The 22,502-nt window shown below is 44.3% G+C and overlaps 1 long non-coding RNA gene across 2 annotated transcripts in view; it reads right to left on the bottom strand.

The window, feature by feature from the left end:
- LOC126998576 (uncharacterized) overlaps window positions 1-22,502 on the bottom strand; it is a 198,295-nt gene that overhangs the window by 73,610 nt on the left and 102,183 nt on the right. The gene's annotated exons all lie outside the window — the stretch shown is intronic.

Raw genomic sequence — 22,502 nt, forward strand, 5'->3', positions numbered from 1 at the left:
GGAGAAGGAGGAGGAGAAGGCGGCGGGCGGAGGAGGTAAAGACGAGGGCAAGGAAAGGGGAGGCTAGGAGGAGAAGGAGACGGCGGGTGGTGGGTGAAGACGTGGGCAAGGGAAGGCAGGGCTGGGAGGAGGAAGGGAAGGATGAGAGAGAGGAAGAAAGAGGGGAACGAGGCGGAATAGAGACCAGGAGAGAGTATGGGAGAGGAACATAAAGGTCGAAATGAAGGAAGAAGAAGAATGATGAATAAAAGGGAGTGAGAGGGAGGAGAAGGAGAAGAGATGGAAAGGGAAGCAGAAACGAGGCGGAATGGCGGCTAGAGAGCGAAAGGAAAAGATAAAATAGAGACCGAGGTCGAAATGGAGGAAAATAATCAGTGTTGAACGAATGGAAGTGAGAGAGAGAGGAAGACATCAAGATCAAACGAAGCGAATAAGATCGTGTTCCTCTGCGGTCCTACACTTTATCCAGCTTCCTCCTAACTTTTACGAGGTGGAACAGCGATAATATTTAAGGCCAGGTCGAAATAGAGGAGAGAGAGTGTTGGATGAAAAGGAGTGAGAGGGGAAGACGTAACGATCAAAGGATGCGAAAAAGATTAAGTCCCTATGCGGTCCTACACGATATCCAGCATCCTTCTAATGTTTTAATGATTCCAGGCGGTGTGGCGGCCTCTTGGTGGCTTTCGGGAGAGCGTGAAGCACCTCAGCCCTTGACTCGGCCTCACGGAAGACAAAGAACTTACCTCATGCACCGGCGAATATGCGTGAAGGCTCTTGATGCGGTTTCCCGGAGGCGGACGAGGAAATGTGCGCGTAATAGACGAGAGAAAAACATACTCGCAGCTAACCCTGACTTTTGCATGGCTTGAGGTTGCCCGCTTGTTTGCTCGTTGGCTGGCTGTAAGGGTCATTCATTAACGTGTTTATCATCTCCACTAACAAGATGGAACAAAGGAGACATTGGCTTGTATGATTTTGTTTATCTGACAGGGACCGGAGATTATACGTTGAGGAAGACAAAGTTGTGGTGGTGCGGTTGACGATCTTTTTGTTTTTGTTTTTTTGAAGACGTGTCAGGAAGTGTATGCGTGCAGATGAGGCCGACCTCCATCTCATCACACTTCACACTTCACACCTCCACTTCCTCACGTTACACAAACTAATCTGCTCACATCTTCACCACCTTACACCTGAATACCTCCTCACATAAGAACACGAGGAGACTGCAAGAGGCCGGAAGGACTATACAAGGCATCATCTGACACCTCTTCATACCTCACAGTACCGCCTTTTCACACCTCACACATCACACCTGTCTTCCTTACCTTATCTCCTTATTCTGTATTTCTTATTCATATTTTTCTGTTCTTATTCTCTTTTCTTATTTCTTATTCTCCGTACTTCTCCGTTTATCTATGACTCCCTTTTTCTCTACCGCAAAAGGGATAAAAGGTTAAATGTAAAGAGAAGATGCAGGTGATGAGGAAATGAGTTACTGTATATTCATCTAAACTAACAGACATTCCGAGTGAGTCATTTGTTACCATATGATACTGAAACTTAAACTAATGTGCGTCTTAAGTCCTCCTTCTGTATAATATAGTTTCCAGCACTTCTTCCTCTGTCCATCACACTCCCTTCCACATACACATCAATTCCGCCCTCCTTCTGCTGACCTCTCGCGCATTAAATCACAATATCCTAAACTTACGACGTGGCTGCAGGTCTTTCTGTGTGTGTTTCCGGGGCTTTCTACACTCGTTCCTCTCCCCTCCACATCCACACCCAATCACCGTCCTCCCCAAGTTTGTCCTTCCTCCACTCCATCAAAGGTCCCATGGCTTATCATCCGCTCCTCGTACATCCCCGCACCCTCCTTCCTACGTTTTCCTGTCTCCTCTTCATTCTCCTCGCCACTCAACTCAAGCTCTTCCTTCATCCTGTTTTTGTTGCCCCCGTGCCCTTTGCTTGTCTTTTAGGGTCTTGCGTGTTCTTTTGTTTCCCTGTTATCTTTTCTCTTTCCTTTTCTTTCCTGTACTGTTCTGTGCTCTCCTTTTTTATTCTCTCCTTTCCTCACTGTTCCTCTCTTTTCCTTTCCTTTCCTTTCCATTTCATTACAATCCTTTCCTTTCCTATCCTCGCCTCTCCTCTCCCATGCTGTTCATTCCTTTCCTGTTTTCTTATTTCCTCTCCTCTCCTCTCTTCTCCTCATCTCTTCTCTCCTCTCTTCTCCTCTTCTCTCTCGCTCTCATTCCGTCCCCTTGTATTTCCAGTTTGTCCTCACTCACTGTCTTCTCTTTCTCCCTCGCCATCCCTCACTTCCTGCCCTTCCTCACCTCTCTCTCAACCTCAGCCTCTCTCTCTCTGCCACTCTACGTACTGTCCCATACTACCAAGAGAACGGGAGAGAGAGGTAGAAATGGCTATGCTTGCACTCCGTAAACTGCAATATTATAAACTCGTAATAATAAAGAAGAAAATGAAGAGAATAAACAGACTGGTAAACAACATGAATGACCTGAGAACCTAACCGAACATGTATGATCTGGCACATGGGTTAAAGCTTCCAAATGTACAAGAAAAATAACAATAGCAGAACGTCTCTCAAGGTTGGACTCTGTGGCATCATTCTGGTGTCAAGGGTTCTGAAAGTTTGAAGACGTTGATTAAATTGTGTAGGAAGTCACTAAGGTCAGCCAACACAAGCTCTTCCTTCACGGCACCTCGTGTAGGAAAGGTAACGCCGCCTCCGTCCCTCTGTATTGTTCCTAGCGCGGCCCCCTCGCCTCCTGTCGCCCGCACAGCCTCAAGGCCCTTCACGCTGCCCTCGCCACATCACCACACGGCCCTCAGCACAATGACCCACTGACACCTTAACGTACTTTGTCAGCGGCTGTTCTCCACGTCCTGTTCCTTCCACCGCCTCCAGCCTCTTCAACACAACACATCACAGCCCTTCAACACAATGACCGATTCGCACTCCAGACGTATTGTGCTAGATTCTGGTCTCCACATTCTGTTCTCGGATATAACGGATGAGGAGAGTCTTGTATATACTTAACAAAACACTAGAGGCAGCGTACGAGAACCTTGGACTGTGAGTAACGAAGGAATTGTCCCTGGCATTGACTTACACCCAGGTGTACTATTCTAGATCCCGTCCTGCTATCGGATATGACGGATGAGGAATGAGGAGAGTCTTGTATGTGCTTAAGAAAACACTAAAGTCTGCGTATGAGCACCTTGGACTGAGAGGCACGGAGCAATTGTCGCTGTCACGTCTCCCTTCGCTGAGTTATGGTGCCAACGGTAATGTTCGCAGCTTGAATTGATGATGCTGGCACCCTCTCCTTCAGCGGGGGCGTTCAGTAATGCCCGCGTGGAGGGAACGGGAGGAGGAGGAGCGAGAAGTGGGAGAGAATGGGTGGGGGGCGGGTGGGACTAAAGTGGAGTAGCACACGGAAAAGGTTAATGGATTATGGGAGAGAGAGAGAGAAGTGGCTCGTCAAGGGATTGCAGCACAGGAGTATATAAGAGTTTCTTTCACCGGGAATATGAATCTCGGGAGGAGCTTGGGCGTAGAGGGGTCGAGGAGACAGCCGGCGGTCTTGTTAGTCTCCCTCACTTCATTTGTTCACAATCTAAAGGTTTCATATTTTTTTAAAGTTAAGGAAGTAATTCAAGGGTAAAAAAATAAGGAGGAAAGAAAAACCTGCTTCGTCATATCCACTTCAGATTCCAGAAGTATATGATATTTTTCTAGCAAAGGACAACGGAGGAAGTAGCCAAAGGCAAAAAAAAGAAGCAAGAGAAGAAAAAAAAAACGCCGGTAAGAACAAAAAACCCCGCTTCATTTGTCTCTTCAGATTCCATAAACTTCATGATATTTTTACAGCAAAGGACGGCAGGGGAAGTAGGTAGAGTAAAAAAAAATGTCAGCTAAGAACAAAAACGCCCGCAAAGGACAAATAAGAGGGAGGAGAGGAGAGGAGAGAAGAGGAAAGGGAAGGAATGGGATGGAACGGATGGGAACAGGAACATTGATTCCGAATCCTTGACGGGTGTCGGCGGAATCGCCTAAATATTAGGCGGGCAAACTCTGAAAACAAAACTAAGGCGTCCTGACTTTATTTTTTTACCTAGCTTCACCAAACTTTGCATGTAGCCTCCCACTGGTAGTGCGCATGGACCCATGAAGTCACATTTTTATTTCAGTTCGTTTTAGAATCAATAAGATATACAAAAACGTTAAGCACCGCTAAAACAACACTAACATCTCTTCTGCCCGCTCAGTTTCTGCTTTTTAAAGCCACTCTTGCTTGAGAGAGAGAGAGAGAGAGAGAGAGAGAGAGAGAGAGAGAGAGAGAGAGAGAGAGAGAGAGAGAGAGAGAATTATTTCTATTAAGAAAAAGTTACTGCAAAATAATAGCCTAGTTTTCTTAAATGCATAATAATAACTTAGTATTCGTAAATGCAAAATAATAGCCTAGTTTCGTATATGCAAAAGAATCGCTTAGTATTCTTAAATGAAAAAATAATAGCTTAGTATTCTTAAATGCAAAATAATAGCCTTGATTCCTAAATGCAAAATAATAGTTTAGTATTCCTAAATGCAAAATAATAGCCCAGATTCCTAAATGCAAAATAATAGCCCAAATTCCTAAATGCAAAATAATAGTTTAGTATTCCTAAATGCATAATAGCCTACTATTTTCCTAAATGCAAAATAATAGTTTAGTATTCCTAAATGCATAATAGCCTACTATTTTCCTAAATGCAAAATAATAGCCTAGTATCCTAAATGCAAAATAATAGTTTTGGATTCGTTAATGCAAAATGATTGATTGGTATTCCTAAATGCAAAATAATAGCCTAGTATTCATAAATTCAAATTAATAGCATATTATTCCTAAATGCTAAATAATAGCCTAGTGTTCATGAATGCAAAATAATAGCCTGGTTTAACTAAATGCAAAATTATAAGCTAGTGTACACAGTAAAATTATAATGTATTTGTCTTGACTACTTCATTGGCTTATTAGCAAGTTATTACAGATTGTAAAACTCTTTCCACTTATAATTTATTACAGAAGTTGTAGATACGGTATAACATGCAGAAAACCTTACACCATACGAATAAAATCCAATATTCCTCAAAACAACTCACCTCGTTCCAAGGAGATCACGACCCCCAGGTTAAGAACCGCTGAATTAGAAGCAAGAAACACTAAAGCAATATCAACGACAGCAAGGGAGTGTGACGCGGGGCACTACTTACTTGAAGCACTGGGTGTTCGTTACTAACTGACTATGCGCGAGTGTCGCCCGCCTATCCAGCGAGCTGTTGCGGCAAAGCCCTCCCGACACCCGTCAATGATACGGAGTCTATGAAAAGAAAAGAGAGGAAAGATACGGAAAAGAAAGGAAAGGAGAAGAAAGGGCAGGATAGGAAAGGAGAGGAGAGAAGGGTAGGAGAGAACAGGAGAACAAAACAACAACAACAACAAAAAACGCTGAGGGAAAACTGTTCGGTGTAAAAAAAAGCAGAGCATCCTTAGGGAAAAAAAGTACAGGAGCGCTAACTAGGTTCGTTGGCGGCACGTGTCACGGCAAGACTGTCTCCACTTGTCCCGGTAAGACTTTCTCCACGTGTGTATTATTTTTTCCTCGCGGCAAGAAAACACGGGAAAGGCGCTGCGTCAATATACGAAAAACTCTCCAGTACCAACGCGGCTCTCTTTGAAGCAGTCCGGGCAATCAGGTTCCGGGAGAAGTAAAATGGGAAAGGCTGGTATTTGTTTGTGATGATTCCGACGCCTTTCCCGTGAAATCTAATTACGTGGAGGTACACAGAGCTTATAGAAAGCCGTACAACTTTAATGATTTTACTGCAGTTTTATTTCCACTCTTATACTTTAGCGGGGTCTCGATTCTAGCCGTCCTTCACGTAAATTATTGTAGCTTACTTATTCCGTTTCTCTGCACTCATTTACAAAAGTTACATAATCACGTTAATACAATGAAAAATACACCTTACAGTTACATGATCGTGACGTTAACTTGCATTTATATACGGCATCAAAATCGTTAAATGCATTATGACTAAAACTGCTGAATATTGCTCTGAAAATAATCCTCGATTAAACTAATAAGCTACGGTACAAAAAAGAACACATGTAGTTATTTAAATAAGTATAAAGCGGTATTTCGCAAAGGTTTGGAGCTACGAAAAACTTCCCACCATTTTATTCAATTAAACTCCGGCCCTTTAAGTAATGGAGAAAGTTAGGTCGTGTGGGTATTTTACCATTTGAGAGTGTTCTTTTTATTACTCTGAAGGTGATCTGGCGACACGTGTGATGCGTCCTGAGTCTTTGTCCCCGGGTGCTGAGGGAGGAAGGGTGTGAGGGAATATGCTATCCTCACACACCTCGAGGGAATAAGGTACGCACACACACCACCTAACACACTCCCCAACATCTCCCCAAATACACTAAAACTCCTCGGCGTCACCATCAGCAACGAGCTACTCTGTCAGGCTCACGTCACCACGGTTACTAAAGCCGCCACGCATCGTCTCTATTTTCCTGACGGTCCTTCTTCTGAGCTAAAACACGGGTACGCGATCATCTCCATCCTCCCCGAGCAGACACATACCTCCCACGCTTGGTACTCTATCTTTAGCCATCCAGGGGGGTGGGGGGGCAAGAGAGAGAGAGAGAGAGAGAGAGAGAGAGAGAGAGAGAGAGAGAGAGAGAGAGAGAGAGAGAGTTGAAGACAACGACATCCTAAGGGTTATTTAAATCAGTTGGGAATTCACCGTAGACTTAAACACCGGTGACCATTACCACAAGACCCTCGAGAGATTTGGTCTGGAGGCTTCTCATATATACCCACCCCCCAAAGCCTCCTGCTGCATCCCCCAGCCTCTCCCCCACAACACAAGGTAACAGAGTATATACAGCAATAACCTCACGTCCATCAGAGCGAAGTCGGAAGGCATAAAAGTCGCATTCCAGTCGTTGCGTATATCATAATGTCAGATCTCCCACCGTAATTCCTATTTTTAAACTCTACATACCCAGTTACTATTTTTCCCCTTTTGCAACCACCTCAATCTTCTCAGTCAGTTAAGCTCTGGGCCTCCTCCTCCCCCCTTTTTCTTTCTCCTCCTCCTCCTCCTCCTCCTCCTCCTCCTCGTCCTTCTCCTACTCCTCCGCCTGTTCATGAAGGTTATGGAGGATCGAGTTACCGGGGAAAAGAGGTTCAGTGTTTTGCATAGCGGGTTTTACGGCTTCGAGTGTTTGCTCTTCCCTCAAGTGGGATCCAAAAGTCAGTGGTCTCTCTAATTAGTGTTTTCAGAGCTTAAAATGTTGGAGAGAGAGAGAGAGAGAGAGTGTGTGTGTGTGTGTGTGTGGGGTGGGGAGGGAGGTTAAGGATGAAAGTGCAGCATAAAGAGCATAGTTTTTTTCCTTCGTCTCGTCAAGGTCGCGTGCAGCTCATGAAGGTGAACCAGATGATCACGAAAGTAGGTCAAGGGGAGAGAGGGGAAGGGAAACGCATCAAATTTAAAGAATGTCAAGGGAAATGAAAACGGATCAAATTTAAAGGATGTCAAGGGAAATGAAAACGGATCAAATTTAAAGGATGGCAAGGGCGAGAAAGACGGATCAAATTTAAATGATGGGAAGGGAAAGGAAAACGTATCAATTCAAAGGATGTCAAAGGAAAGGAAAAGGGATAAAATTTCAAGGATGGCAAGGGAAAGGAAAACGGACAAAATTTTAATTATGAGAAAACGAGGAGAATGAATATCTAAATGAAAAATAAACACTGATGAAACCGCGCGTATGAAACCCGACGAAGCGTGTGACCTCCGTTTTGGCCTCTCGTTCTTTCTGCCTTTGTTCGGAGCAGCGCCTAGCGGACTTTTTTTCTTGCTGTTGATGATGTTTTTGTTTTTGCCCTTGAGCTGCCTCCCTTGCTGTAAAAAAAGAAGCCAAGTCGATCGTCTGTTGACACTGACACGCAGAACGGAGCGGCTGTTTCTTATGTGCCATGCTGACTGAGTTGTGTCTCGGAGCCGCATAAAGGATACTCGTCTCTAGAAAAACTTGATTATCTTGAGGCTGTGGACCTTAACAGTAGTGGAATGCAAGTGTGACGATGCAGAATAAGACGAGAACGCGGGAGAGGAAATCGATAACTCAAAATAACTCGACTGTGGGAAACCTTGATTGCCTTGAAGATGTGGACTTTAACCGTGATGAAATGCAAGTATAACGAAGCGCAATAAAAGAAAACACCGGAGTGGGATTCGATAACTCAAAAACAAAAGAACAATAACAATAGAAACAGAATATTTATAGAACTCAAAATATAGAATGCAGCTAATCTTAATTATAATATACGATAAAAATATCTATGACAACTCAAAGAAAGAAAGCAGAACGTACGTTAATCAATACAAACTTAATGCAGCCACTCCACACTATAACATGGACGCCAATAGTAACACAACAACTCGAGAATGAAGAATTTGTAAAGTATCTGTGAACACGAGATCAGCATTCACACTAGGAGAAGAGATGGAGGGGGAGGAGGAGGAGGAGGAGGAGGAGGAGGAATAAGGGGGGAAGGAGGCGAAGGAGGAGGAAACGTTGGCAGAGGCGGAGGCAGAGGAGGAGGGGGAATAAAGGAGGAAGGAGGCGGAGGAGGAGGAAACGTTGGCAGAGGCGGAGGGAGAGGAGGAGGAGGAGGAGGAATAAAGGGGGGAAGGAGGCGAAGGAGGAGGAAACGTTGGCAGAGGCGGAGGCAGAGGAGGAGGGGGAATAAAGGAGGAAGGAGGCGGAGGAGGAGGAAACGTTGGCAGAGGCGGAGGGAGAGGAGGAGGAGGAGGACAGACTTAACAAATACGATAAGCTTCGTTAAGCATCACTGTTACCTTCGTTATAAAGCACCCGTGAAGGAGCTAGACCGGGGAGCCTCCAGGTGATCGTGCCAACAAAGAGCAACGATGCGTAACGAGGCGGCGCCGAACACTAATCAGCGACAAACAAGTTACCGAAATAGAATGTAAGAGAGTAATGACATAACCGAGAGGCTCCTCCGGATTTTTTTTATTTTTTATTTTATTTTGTCGTCCATCACGCGGCGAATGGGCCACCGCCTACCCACAGGTGATATTTTTCCCTGCACCGTCAACCGTTTTCTTTCAGTTCCACACCTATTCCTTTCCCCTCTCCACCTCCCTTCCTCTGATCTTTCCCCCTTTTCCTAAAAATGATGACCTTAAGTTTAACAAAAATCTAACGTGAATAAGTCTTATATAATAGTTACAAAATAAAAGGAGAGTTAAAATAAAGTTTAACAAGACTGGTTGCTTATATAAATAGGTACACAACTGCTATGATAAAAAAAACAGAAACAAACACACACAAAAAAGGTAAATATGCAAGTGGTGGGCAGGATACATATTACATTGAACCACTAAACCGCATCCTCTGTCTGCAATATTCACAAGCACAAGTGTTGAGCCACGACTTTCCTTCGACATGCAATAAAACCGATGAACATAGAATAAATAACCACTGGAGGCAAGAGGCGGGCAGGCTGAGACGCCTCGACACGGCCCGGACATGCATTCCCGGTCTAATACGAAGGTCAAGTCACTCACACGGAAGGAAAAGAGAAGGCCAGGAGGAGGGGATGGAAGCGTTACTGAAAGCCAAAAACTGAAAACTGTAACGCGGAATGCCAAAAGGACAGTAACATGACAGGGTCGAATGGGAAAGACGTAGGAAGGTGCAAGGGTGACTGTCAAAAAATGATACGTCCCTCTCTCTCCTAAAAATCAAAGCTCAAAACGTTTTCCCTCAACCGGCAAATCATACATTGGCCCCTTCTTTTCCCTCCGCTTCTTCAGAAATCCTGTGTGTGTGTTTGCGTGTACGTGTGTGTGCGTGTGTGCAGACGGGCAATCTTAGGGGTACGAAGAGAACGTTCCCACTTAAACCTCCACGGAAGAAACAAAAAAGCAGCAAGCAACACGTTTCACAGTTTTCGTCGGTGATTGGCCAGGCTCTCGCAGGTGCTGGACGGAGGGACGGACGAGGCGGAGGAATAGCGAGAGCAGCGACGCCGGCGAAGACGAGACGAGAAATGTTTCAGCGATAGTAAAGTCGCGGAGGCTAACAAGGCCGAGGGAGGGGAAGGAAGGAGGACGTATCAGCCAGGAGACGCCTAAAAGGTAAAGAGATCCCTCAATCACCCTGGCTTTCTCTCTCTCTTTCCCTCTCCCTGTCCCCCTCTCTCTCAGTGTATCGTGTTGTTCCAAGCCTCTGCACCTTCCTTCCTCACTCTCACACCTCTTCAAACCTTCCCCGACACCCTTCTCTTGCTCTCCAACGCCCGCTGTCTCGCTCCCTTCTTCGCCTCTAAATTAATTACTGAGCCACTCCTCGTTCGCCCCACCTTCTAAGTCTTCCTTCGCCATCTAATCTCCTCTGTGTCTACTCTTCGTGTCACTTTCATCTCGCCCCGTAGAAGGTTGGCTGTTTCTGGGCCCGGCACGGTTTCCTTCTCTCCCATTTTCCTCCTCCTTCCTCCCTTTCTCCCTTCCATCCCTGCCGCACCACCACCTCGCGTTCCCTTTTCTCCGACCTGATCCCTACGCGGCGACCCACAAAGCCAGGAATTCCTCTCATCCGTGATCCCATGAAAAAAAAAGATCCCCGACGAATCATTTCCGTATCTAAATTAAAGGGCCGGATAAGGATCGTCTCTTTTGAAGTCTCGCGGTCCCTTGTGTGGAGCGAGGAATATTACGGCGCAGAAAACTCGCGAGCACTGGGATGGGATATGAAGACGCGGCTTGCACGAGGAGGGAGATGCCAGTAAAGAGACGGGATGCGATGGCGACTGAGGACGAGGAAGAGGACTGGATGGAAACTCTTGTCATTGCTTTTTTTTCCATTCTGTTTCTTTTTAGTGGTGAGTCATGGTGTCAGGGTTACTAAGGTGCCATATTATTAAACGTATCGACCCCCCCATTACCGCTATTTCCTAAGGCCACAGAGAAGATTAACCGGGTTCACATGGGTGGTTTTCCCGTTCATGGTGCAGAAGTCGTGTAAAACTATCACTATAGCATCACATAAGAGGCCAAGAAAAGCCCCAGCAAGTTCTACGAGAGGCTTTTCAAACAGGCGAACTAAGGGGCTGATGTGTTAAAAAATACGGGATTGAGAGTCGTGTGTGGAAGTGAATGTTTTTTTTTTTTGTGTGTGTGTGTCGTTATATGTAAATAGCTACCCACTCACCAACACCCACCCACACACAAAACACACACACACAAACATCTCCCGCAGGAACAACGTTATTCAAAGCAAAATCAACGAGGTCAGCAAACGTTTCCACGTCCACCTGACACACCAACGCACTCCAACGCTGCCGGCCGAGTCCTGGAGGGCCGGAGCGACTCACTTTGACGCGGGAGCAAGTCTGACGAACACGAGACGCGACTTTCGGGTCATCAACTTCGAAGCACACAATTTGGAATACATAATGAGAAAACGTGTTACAAGAGCAAGAACCTCCACGCCATGCTCTTGTCCATGTCACTTTGCTCTGCTCCGAGTGTGCGTGGGATGCAAATTAACTTTTTACTGTGGGTGGATCTAAGCTAGCTGTCCGCTCTTCCCCAGATGCGTGTGTGGATGCATGTTACCTGGGGACTGTGGGTGGATCTAAGCTACGTGGCTTCTCCCCAAGGTGTTTGTGTACTGCATGTTAATTTTAGACTGTGGTCTGGTCCAAGTTCCTGTCTCCTCTTCCTCAGTTGATTGTGGGCTGCATGTTAATCTGAGCCTGTGGTCGGGTCTGAGCTACCTGTCTGCTCTTCCTCAGGTGTATGTAGGCAGCATGTTACCTGTAGTCTGTACTCGGGACGTACTAGCCTTTGTAACAGCTCTCTTTCTTGTAGTTGTATGTTTTGCTTTAATATGTATATTCGTAATGTGTATGTATCCCATACTAAAATAGTTTGTCGTGCATAACACCCAGGGAAATCGTAGCAATATTTCAAAATTTGGGTCTGATGAAACTCATTCCTAGCATCGTGTAAAATTAGTTCTAGTGTCTACGCAATAACAAGATTCCTAGGTTGAGAAGCGGTGGTATAGACTACAAGGCATGGAGGAGCAGGAGGGAGGGCGGACAATGGGGATGACGAGCCATTTCATAACAGGCTTTTATCTTGTACTCGCCGGAATTTCATTAGCACGGCTTCACCTCCAGCCCATTCACCTCCCGAGGGGTACATCCTTCATACCGTGACGGGAATTCCGCTTTTATACTTTGTTAATGATAGACAAGATAATGTTTTCACTCACTAGGCGAGACGTGAGGGCGAGGAGGGGGCAGGCAGAAGAGACAAAAAAGGTCGGTAATTTTAGACGCTTCCGCCTCTTAATCAATTATTTCCAAAAGCCTAAAAGGAGATTAATCGGATTTTCATGAGTGTTTTTTCACGTTCATGGCACAGAAGAAGGGTCAAACTACCTCCAGGGTCATTAAACTAACCCTGGAAATGCCCCAAACGCCTATGAATGCCTTGTCAAATATGTGTGCCTGGGCGCCGAAATGATTATGAATACGGCCCATAGTGTTACCCCTTTCCAGGCAAGACATGGGGGAGCGGGGAGGGCAGAAGGCATAAGAGGAGAACCCAACGAAATGTACTGTACGGCGTGAAAGAAAATGGTGTTGTTAGCGTGGTAGCGTCTAGGAAAATGGAGCTGTTGTTATGAAGGCTCAGTGTCGTAAGCCATGGCGATAGACTCATGCAGCAGACTCCAAGACTGCGCGAGCGGTATACTACTCATGAAGTTCAAGTTTAGTTCTTGCACTGTGCCTTTCCCTCCCTTCCCACGCACACCTGAGCATATACATCTATTCTGCTACTTTATCCTCCAGACTAAGCAGTTTCCAAGACTTACTGAGTGGTATACTACTCATGTGGGTTAAGTTTAGTTCCTGTACTGTGCCCTCCCTTCCCACGCACACCTGAGCACATACATCTATTCTGCTACTTTATCCTCCAGACTAAGCAGTTTCCAAGACTAAGTGAGCGGTTAACTACTCATGTGGGTTAAGTTTAGTTCCTGTACTGTGCCCTCCCTTCCCTTCCCACACACACCTGCATACATACACCTATTCTGTTACCTAACCTTCCTTCCATGACCCCGAACTAACCGACTCTGACGCTCCATGCTCCGTCTGGTACTCCTCCTGCCTACGTAGTGTCGCCAGAGTAGCAAGAATTTGGTAATAAAGAATAGCAATTAGCAGCTCGGATGGCCACTCCAACCTGACTCGGCAGTGGGCTTAATCAACGCCACACAACCCGGTCTCGTCCAAATAAATATAGATAGATAAGCAGACATATGAAAAGATACCGATAGATAGATAGATACAGATAGATAGATAGACAGTTAGATAGATAAATAGATAAAGATAGGCTGATGTGAGGAGGGATTAATTTCGCGGCACGCTTCGTTAAAAAAAAAGTTAGCAAAGGTTATTATATTACATACACATATTACACGGGAAGCTTTATAAATTGGAGAATCTTTATTTTCTACGGAATCTCGCCCTTATGAAAAACACTTATGTACGCCTGTCTGGCTTAATTTGATACAGCTCTGGAGGGGTTGATTTAACTTTTCCCGTTAGTGCGATAATTGTTGTACGTAGACGATATTAAAAAGTGAAAACTATATACAGGAGATTATCTATATGAAGGGAGACACAATGTGGATGTTCATGACAGACTCTACAGCAAAAGAAAATAGCGTAAAGAGAAAAAAATGAATCGTAAACACATAAATTACAGCTAAACGGGAGTCATTTAATAAAAAAAAAACAAATATTGAAAAATGCAAAATATTAAACATGGTATCCTTCATTGTTCATAAATCGTCTTCGAAAAGGAAGGAAAGGAAAGAAGGAAGAAAGGAAGGATGGGACAGAAACAGAGAGAGAGGAAGGAAGGAAGACAGGGAGGAGGAAGAAAAGGAATGGAGGGAACAGCAACGAAGAAAGGGAGGAAGGGAGAGAGGAACGAAGAAAGAATGGGAAGAAGGAAGAAAGGAAGGATGAGATAGAAACCGAGAGCGGAAGGAAGGCAGGGGAGAGGAAAAAGGAAGAAAGGGAAGAGTAACGAAAAAAGGGAGGAAGGGAGAGAAAGGGAAGTAGGAAGGAAGGAAGGAAGGGAAAAAAAGGTGAGGAGAGAGGGAATGAATGATCGGGGGGGTGGGGGGGGGGGAGATAATAGGCTTTTCTTTTTGGCTTAGCAATCGACCAAATCAGTGTTGCCAGCTGGTGTGTTTAGGTACCAAGGCGCCTCTCGTGGTGAAGTGGCTTTTCTAGTGTTTTTTATTGCTGAGGTGCTCTTGTCCCCTCTCGAGAGGCGTTCATTGTGCTCTTTGTTTTGTTCCCTCCGCTGCTGTGTTCTTTGTTCTCCTTTGTGTTGTGCTGTTCTTCGTTCTTGGTCCGGCTTCTCTCGCAGTAAAAGAAAAACATTTACCCAGATGTCCAAAAGTTAGATTACTTTTTACTTGTTTTTTTTTTTTTTTTGCTTGTAATTAAAAAGTTCGGTTTTGATTTCTATTACGCCAACATCCATGTCACTCAATTTCAGAACATGAATACACTTCGCTGGACATACCGACGATAGTGATCGTCAGGCACGGATTCATTTATGAAATGAACAAGAACTGAGCTCGAATTGACGGGAAATATGGAGAGTGCAAATGAATTGTAATTGAAGAAACATATGGTGAGAATTTAATTTAACTGGCGCTGATTTGATGAAGCGGCGGAAAGCTGTGTTATATTAATGACTTTTTATGTGGCTGGTGTATTTCTCCTATTCATTTAACAAATATTCAGCGTGCACTGCTGGGACTAAAAGCAACAATTAATATATCAGAATACTGCTTATATTATTAAAAATGATTCTGTTAACACGATAAAAAGCTCCTGATAACGCGATCATGATGCTTTCTTGCGGTTCTTGTACATTGTTTTCATTTTTGGTTAATGTTGATATTATTTATTTACGATTTGTAAGAGGTTTTAAGTAATTCCTGAGTGAATCTGAAATTATATTAATGAATAACAATGGCCCCCACTAAGATAATCTTATTTCTAATTTTATCTCACCATAAAAACGTCATAGATGACTCCCTTTTAAGAACTTTCATTTACTTTAACTCCCCATCAAAATATTTTTTTTTATTAAATGTTACCATGTCATCTATTAAGACCTACTCATAATTGCTACACATGTCGCTTTAAAACCATTTACTACTATTATTCCCTTCTTATTGAAAGCCTCGAATATTTGTTAATGAAAGTTTGTTTATGTATTGTATTGGCGGTGTTCTCTTTTCCCATACCTGGTAAGTGCTACGAATGGCTGCGAGAATCTGTTACTGCACCTGAAGCTATTTACCGATATTTTTTTCTTTCAAAGTCTCTACACCTGGAGGCGACGTTTCACTCTCCGTGTTGCGTTTTCCATATCGGCGCTTTGAACACCCAATTATTTTTTCCCTTTGTGGCCCAGACTCGCGGCAGAACGCTTTGATGCGGAGTTCCATTTCCGTAAGTTTGTGTGTGTGGCGTTTTTCTCTGTTAGGGTGAGCGTTGATTCGATTACTGAACGCCAACCATTCGTTTGCTACATTTGGAACACTATACCATCTCTCTATCTATTTCTCTATCTATATTTCTTTAAATTTCTATATATCTACCCCTCTCCATCAAACTATTCAATTCTTCGCCTAATAAACAGTAAGTCTGTTTTCCTCTCTATATCTATTTCTCTTTATCTATCTCTTTTTTTCTACCTAGCTATCTAACTCCATTTCAAACTATTTAATCCTTCGCCTGATAAGCGCGTTTTCCTCGCTCTCTTACATCGGTACGATTTCAAAGAACGAGTAGATGTGTTTGCCTTCCGACTAATCCATGTAACAGTTCGCCTTATAATTAGTCTGTTTACATCTCTCTCTCTCTCTCTCTCTCTCTCCCCCCCCCTTTAACGAACACCACCGATTCACGGAACTGTTAGGCCTGTTTTGTCGCGCCTCTCAAGCTCCGGTCAGGGCGGCAATAACAACGCGAGTCTTGGTCAGTGGTGGGCACCGCTAACCGAAAAGTTAGCCTCGCCAACTGTTAATCCACAAACTAAAAAGTTAACTTCGCTAACTGGTAATCCACTAACTAAAAAGTTAGTTGCGCTTACGCTAAACCGCTATACTGATAAATAAATTAGTGTAAACTAACGCTAATCGCTAACTTTTTATATGGATTTAGCTTCGGTTTAGTATTTTGGCTCTAAATCCCTTAAAAACAGACCTAGTGTCCTGAAATTTCAATATGTTATAGCTTAGACTAGCAGGGTGTTTCCTCTTGGCATGTGACTTCAACTTGTAATGGCTCCCCGTCTGTCCGTTAATGATGGTCTTCTTGGGGTGGCACATGACGCACCGGCAGTGGAAGATATTGGCGTTCGACATATCTCTTGATTTAAGGATAAAGTACTTCTCCAGGTGAGGATACGGGTTCTGGTACTTCTGGGACTCCTGGCCGTCAGCTTGAGTGTCCTCCGCCTCATCCACAGCTGCTGCCGACTCCTTAACAGGGTCAGCATCCTCAGGCGGAACAAAAACGTCCTCACTCGGGTCACCTTCCATGACGTCGATAACGATAAACAACGCGAATATAATGAACGCGACTACATGGTGACAACGTCGCAGCAGAACTGAACAAAGAGCCCAACAAGCAACAACAAGAAGAGAAGAGAAAGAAGCCTCCAGTTTATCCTAAATCCGTGTCCGTAATTAGCGGAACCGTGCCCACCACTGGTCTTGGTCCCCTTTGCCTTCTTGCCTTTCCCGGAATTTCAATCTTGCTGTCTTCCCACCACTCCAGCACCTTCTCCACCACCTCCTCCTTCTCCTTTTCTTCAATTTCCTCTCTCACTTACCTTCCCTGTTCCTGCATTGCCACCACCTCTCCTCCTCCTCCTCCTCCTCCTCTTCCTCCTCCTCCTCCTCCTCTTCTTCCTCTTCTTCTTACTCCTCCTCCTCCTCCTTCTCCACTTTAGTCCCGGTTCCTTCTTCTTCTCCTCCTGCTCCTACTCCTTCTTCCTCCTCTTCGTCTTCCGCTCAGGCTTCCTTTCCCTGTTCCCGCACTGCCACCTCTGCCTCCACCCCCTCCTTCCACTTGTGTCCCAGTTCCTCCTCCTCCTCTCCGCCTTTGAGTTTTCGTTCCTAAGCCACTAACGCCACCACCTCGTTCTTCTCTGTCTTCACTTCCTCCAAGCTTCCCTGCCCTGCTCTCCTACCCCGCTCCTATCCACTACCACCTCCTCCTCTTACTCCTCAACCTCCCTTCCACCCGTCGCGCCCCGTTCCCAGGTCCTCCCATGTAGTATCTGCCCGCGCCCAACCTACTTAACTCGCTCATAGCTTCTAGGCTCGCTACGCTGTCCCCGAGGAGTCTTCATAAGTCAACATTAGCGGCGGGAGTAAGTTATTGGATGCTTGTTGCTGCGTGTGTTTCCAGGAAGACGTTGGGTGAAGGAGGAGTGAACGGGAGAGGGGTGGTATGGGGGTTAATGGAGGGAGGGGGCAAAGTGAGTACGTGTTTGTGTGCTCTGAGAAATTAAGCGGAAAAATATGTTGGAGTGATGAGCATTTTTATAGTAGAGCAAAACTTGATGAAAACTATATGTGGGATGTTTAAATATAGCGGCGATTATGAAACAGATGCATAGATAGATAGGAGAATAGATAGATAGGGGATAGAGGTGGTATGATAGATGAGGATGTCAGGCTGTGTGTGCATCGACAGGACAAACAAAAATAATAAACAGGTTCATGAAATCTACACACATAAAAAAAAAAAACACCCGGACTTCTATTTTTCACTATTCTCCTTACCATTACTATACCACTATCACTATCACCATCATTATCATCATTACGAAACCATTACCACCATCGTTACCACCATTACGAAATCATTACCACCACCATCACAACTTGCACTCACCACGACTACCATAGTCACTACCATCATCATAAAATCACTTCTCTTTCTTATATATTATCGTACTCTTGTCTCGCGCACTCCTTTCGTCTGCAGTATTTCACCTCCTTTAGTCTCCTTAGTCCAGTAAATCTCCGTTACCTCCTAATCGCCTTCCTCGCCTTCCCATTCTTCCATTTCAGTAAAATTGCCTTCCTTACTGTGAATTTTGAACTGCCCCTTCCCTTCCCTCCCTTTTCACTTACTCCTTCATGCACCTTCTCCTCTTATTATCCTTCCCATTTTCCTTTTTATATTATTCAACATCACTATTTTTTTTACCCATCTTCTCTTTGATTCCTAATGTGACTATTATTTTCCCTCCCACTCCTCTTCTCATTCACTTCTTCATCCACCTTCTCCTCTTATTATCCTTCCCATTTTCCTTTTTACATTATTCTACATCACTATTTTTTTCCCCATCTTCTCTTTGATTCCTAATGTGACTATTATTTTCCTTCCCACTCCTCTTCTCATTCACTCCTTCATGAACCTTCTCCCCTTATATTCCTTCCCATTTTCCTTTTTACATTATTCTACATCACTATTTTTTTCCCATCTTCTCTTTAATTCCTAATGTGACTCTTATTTTCTCCTCCCTCTTCTCTTCTCATTCACTCCTTCATCCACCTTCTCCCTTTTTACTCCTTCACACTTTCCTCCTTTTATTATTCTACGTCATTCAATTTTTTCCCATTTTCTCATTTATCCCTTCCCATTTTTTCTTCTTTTATCATCCTACGTCGTTCAGCCGCCTCTTTTAAAACACGTCTTTCCCGGTCTATTTTTCACATTATTTCTCTCTCCTTTCACAACAAACGTGTGCACCGAGAAAACAATGAGTAATTAAGACATAAAAGAGAGAAAGTATAATAGGAAAACGTTTATCTAATCTCTCTATCTCTCTCCCCTTCCCTCTCCCTCTCCCTCTCTCTCTCTCTCTCTCTCTCTCTCTCTCTCTCTCCATAATTTATCAAGACTAGCAAAACAACACACACATTAAGCCCAGCCAGCGCGGAGGGTCTTGTTCTCTCATCTTTACGTACCTGCACGCTACGTGGGATGGCGGTGCGGCCTGCTGGACTGAATAGGCGGAAGACGGGGGTAGTTTAGGCCTATAGGGAGGGTTGCACTTCACGAGAATGAGGAATTATTTGTCAGGACACTCGTAAAACTACCCATGGAAAAAGTAACACGACCTTTACAATGTGTGAGTTTGTGTAAGATCTGAGGTGTTTAGTAATATGGATCCACTATCTTAATGCATATTTGGATGGTTTTTTTTTTAGGGGGGAGGGGGTGTTAGTTTGCATATTTGGATGTGTGTGTTTTTTTTTTTTTTTTTTTGGTGGGGGGAGAGGAAATTTGTGAGAGGGGAGTGAGAGGGAAAAGGAAGTGTTTGAGAGGGGCGTGAGAAACTAGAGAAAGGGTGTGAGTTAGATGTGAGAAGGGACCCGATGTGTGTGAGAGGGGAACGATCACATCAGCCAAACTATCGCTACACTACAGGAGCAATAAACGAGGTAAAACTGGTCCTTGAAGCGTTATATTATTCTGTTTAGACGCTTTATGATACCTCTCCAACCGATATTGACCCTCTCTCTTGTGCCCACTCATTCTTGTATGCTTTTATGTTGGAGCAGCGAATAGCGTTTTCCGTCTTTTTTTTTTTTGCCCTTGAGCTATTTCGAATACTGTATTAAAAAGAGCGACCGATGAAGTTATTTCGGTATGATTGGCTGGTCCTTCTTAGCATAATAAGTCTTCGGATGAAAAGAAAAAGATTAAATGTGTTGATTAAAAAGTTTGATTGAGTGACAGATGCAGACGTTCGTGTAGTTGATGAAAGTTACGCAGATTGATTCTCTAAAATGATTCCAGGTGTTTAGTTTCTCATTTTTTGTTTTAATGTATACTTCCGTGCCAACCAGTTTTGTTCGTGTGTCTGAAGGAAGTATGAAGAAGTCTCTCTCTCCTTCCCATCTCCCTATTTCTTCTATACACTGCCTGCCCCCTCTCCCCCACTCCCATATCCCTCACTGGGAGTTCTGGATTTTCTTATTATCATGAGTTATCCTCCTTATCACTACTATAAATGGTTAGCCAAATAGTCCATAATCACTCATCATTTTTTTACAGTAAAGGAGACAGCTCAAGGGCAAAACAAAAAAGTGTGAGGAAAAAATAAAGCCCGCTAATCCCTGTTCCAATAAAAGAGAGTAGTAAAGAGTGGACAAAAAAAAGGTCAATTTTACTAGAGATAATTCATACACAGCAACAATTTATCCTTGCTGATTGATGCGTCGCACATCAGTCGATTAGTCATGCGAGTAAGTACTCCCTAAAACTCATCAGCTAAGTTATGAAACGCAAGACAAAATTTCTCTTGGAAATATATAAAAAAATAGAAATGCGTCCGTCATTGTCAGTGAAGGCCCAACTCAATGGCCTAACTCCTGGAAATTTCTCGTGTTCTCGCGATAAATGGAGCCTGAAAGTCCTTGATGTCCTCAAAACTTAATTTCTCCAGCTGTCAACAAAACATACCATTCCTGATTAGCTTTCCCCGTTTTCCTTACGAACCGCCGCCTTCTTTGACTCAGGCGTGGCGGAATATTCCCCTCCTCCCCCCCTTCCTTACTTCGCCCTAACGCCGGCTTATGGATTTCGGCGTACTGAGGCATCAACGTCATTTATTTTCCCTTCCCTCACTCGCCGAGACGTCCGCCCCGTAAATGAGATGAAGTACGCCTCGTGTGTGTAGCTACCACGGTACCAACACACTATTATGATGCCTGTTCCTTACATTAACTCACATCTACTCTCCTCTCTCCTCTCTTAGTTGATTGCGTCATATATGAGTGGAGTTACTGTACCAACACTCTATTAGGAAGGCTGTTCTTTGTATTAGCTCTACTCTCCTCTCCTCTAACCTCCCTATTCTCATCGTGTCCAATATATATTTTTTTTTACAACAAAGGAAACAGCTGAAGGGCACAAAAAAAAATATGTGGCGCCGATGAGCACCGAGGACACGCGCAGCTTTACCATATGCCCTCAACTTAACCTTTCCCTTTGCTGCAACAACACGGCCTTTTTATGGAGTCTGTTCCTTACATTACCTAGCCTCGCCTCTGCCCTTCATACCTTCCCTCGGCTGATGAGATGCCGGACGCCTAGTAGCTCGGGTCGGTACTCAAGCAATACGAGACTATTATGTAGGATGGTCAACTCACTTTACCTTTACCGTCCTCCCTTTCCTTACCTGAGATGAAAATGCAGGGTCTCATTCTCAAACAACTCGAGGCTTACACATCGATATTTTATGAGGCTGGGTTGGTATTTCCAGGAGTAGTTTTATGAGTTTAGTGATAGTTTGGCAAGGCTTCTGCACCATGAATGTGAAACGCGCTCATGAGTACTCGACTAATCTCCTTTGTGGCCTTAGGAGAAGTTATTGTGAGAGGCGAGAGTATCTGAGAATTACGGTTCCATGCTGGTTACGTCACCTTACCTCTTCTCTCTTACCAGTCCTTACGAGAGATGAAGATTCAGGCTGGTTACGTCACCTTACCTCTTCTCTCTTACCAGTCCTTACCTGAGATGAAGATTCAGGGTGGTTACGTCACCTTACCTCTTCTCTCTTTACAGCCCTTACGAGAGATGAAGATTCAGGCTGGTTACCTCACCTTGCCTAACCTCTCCTCCTTCCTCTTCCCTCTACCCATCGTTACCAGACTGTCCTGCTCATCCTCTTATGTTTGCCGACTTCCAACCTAAAAACTGTCAAACTGTCCACCCCCAAAACTGGCTACATATAGAATTATCGATAAAATGGTTAATTATTATTGGTGTTTGTTAAATTGTTATGGGTCAGAAACCGGTAAATACGATGTTCTGAGTACGATAATCTGGCAACGGCGCGGCTCTACCCTTTCCATAACTGATAAGATTAAGAATACATTGCCCTTCCAGCCAGATACTTAAGCCACACACACGTTGCGTTAGGCTGATCCTCTCCCTCCTCACATCAACTTTCCCTCTCCTCTCTTCTCTTTCCCTTCCCTCCCTTTGGCTGATCGTGAACCATTATCTCGTTTCCCGCCTCGATGTTGCCACTCCTGCTGCGTCTCTTCTGTCTTTATTATCAAGGAAAGTGTTACAGTTATGGATGCTGCCGCTGCTGGTGTACCCCGCCATTATCACCAAGATAATTAGGCAAGTGTTAGGAGTTTACAAGCTGAATATCTCTCTTTCAACGTCAAGAGCGCTAAAAACAGGTTGTCGAGGCACCTGATTATGTCTTTCACCTCAGTTACGCCAGGGCACGTATTCTCTGA

Source organism: Eriocheir sinensis, chromosome 14, assembly GCF_024679095.1.
Source record: "Eriocheir sinensis breed Jianghai 21 chromosome 14, ASM2467909v1, whole genome shotgun sequence".
NCBI lineage: Eukaryota > Metazoa > Arthropoda > Malacostraca > Decapoda > Varunidae > Eriocheir > Eriocheir sinensis.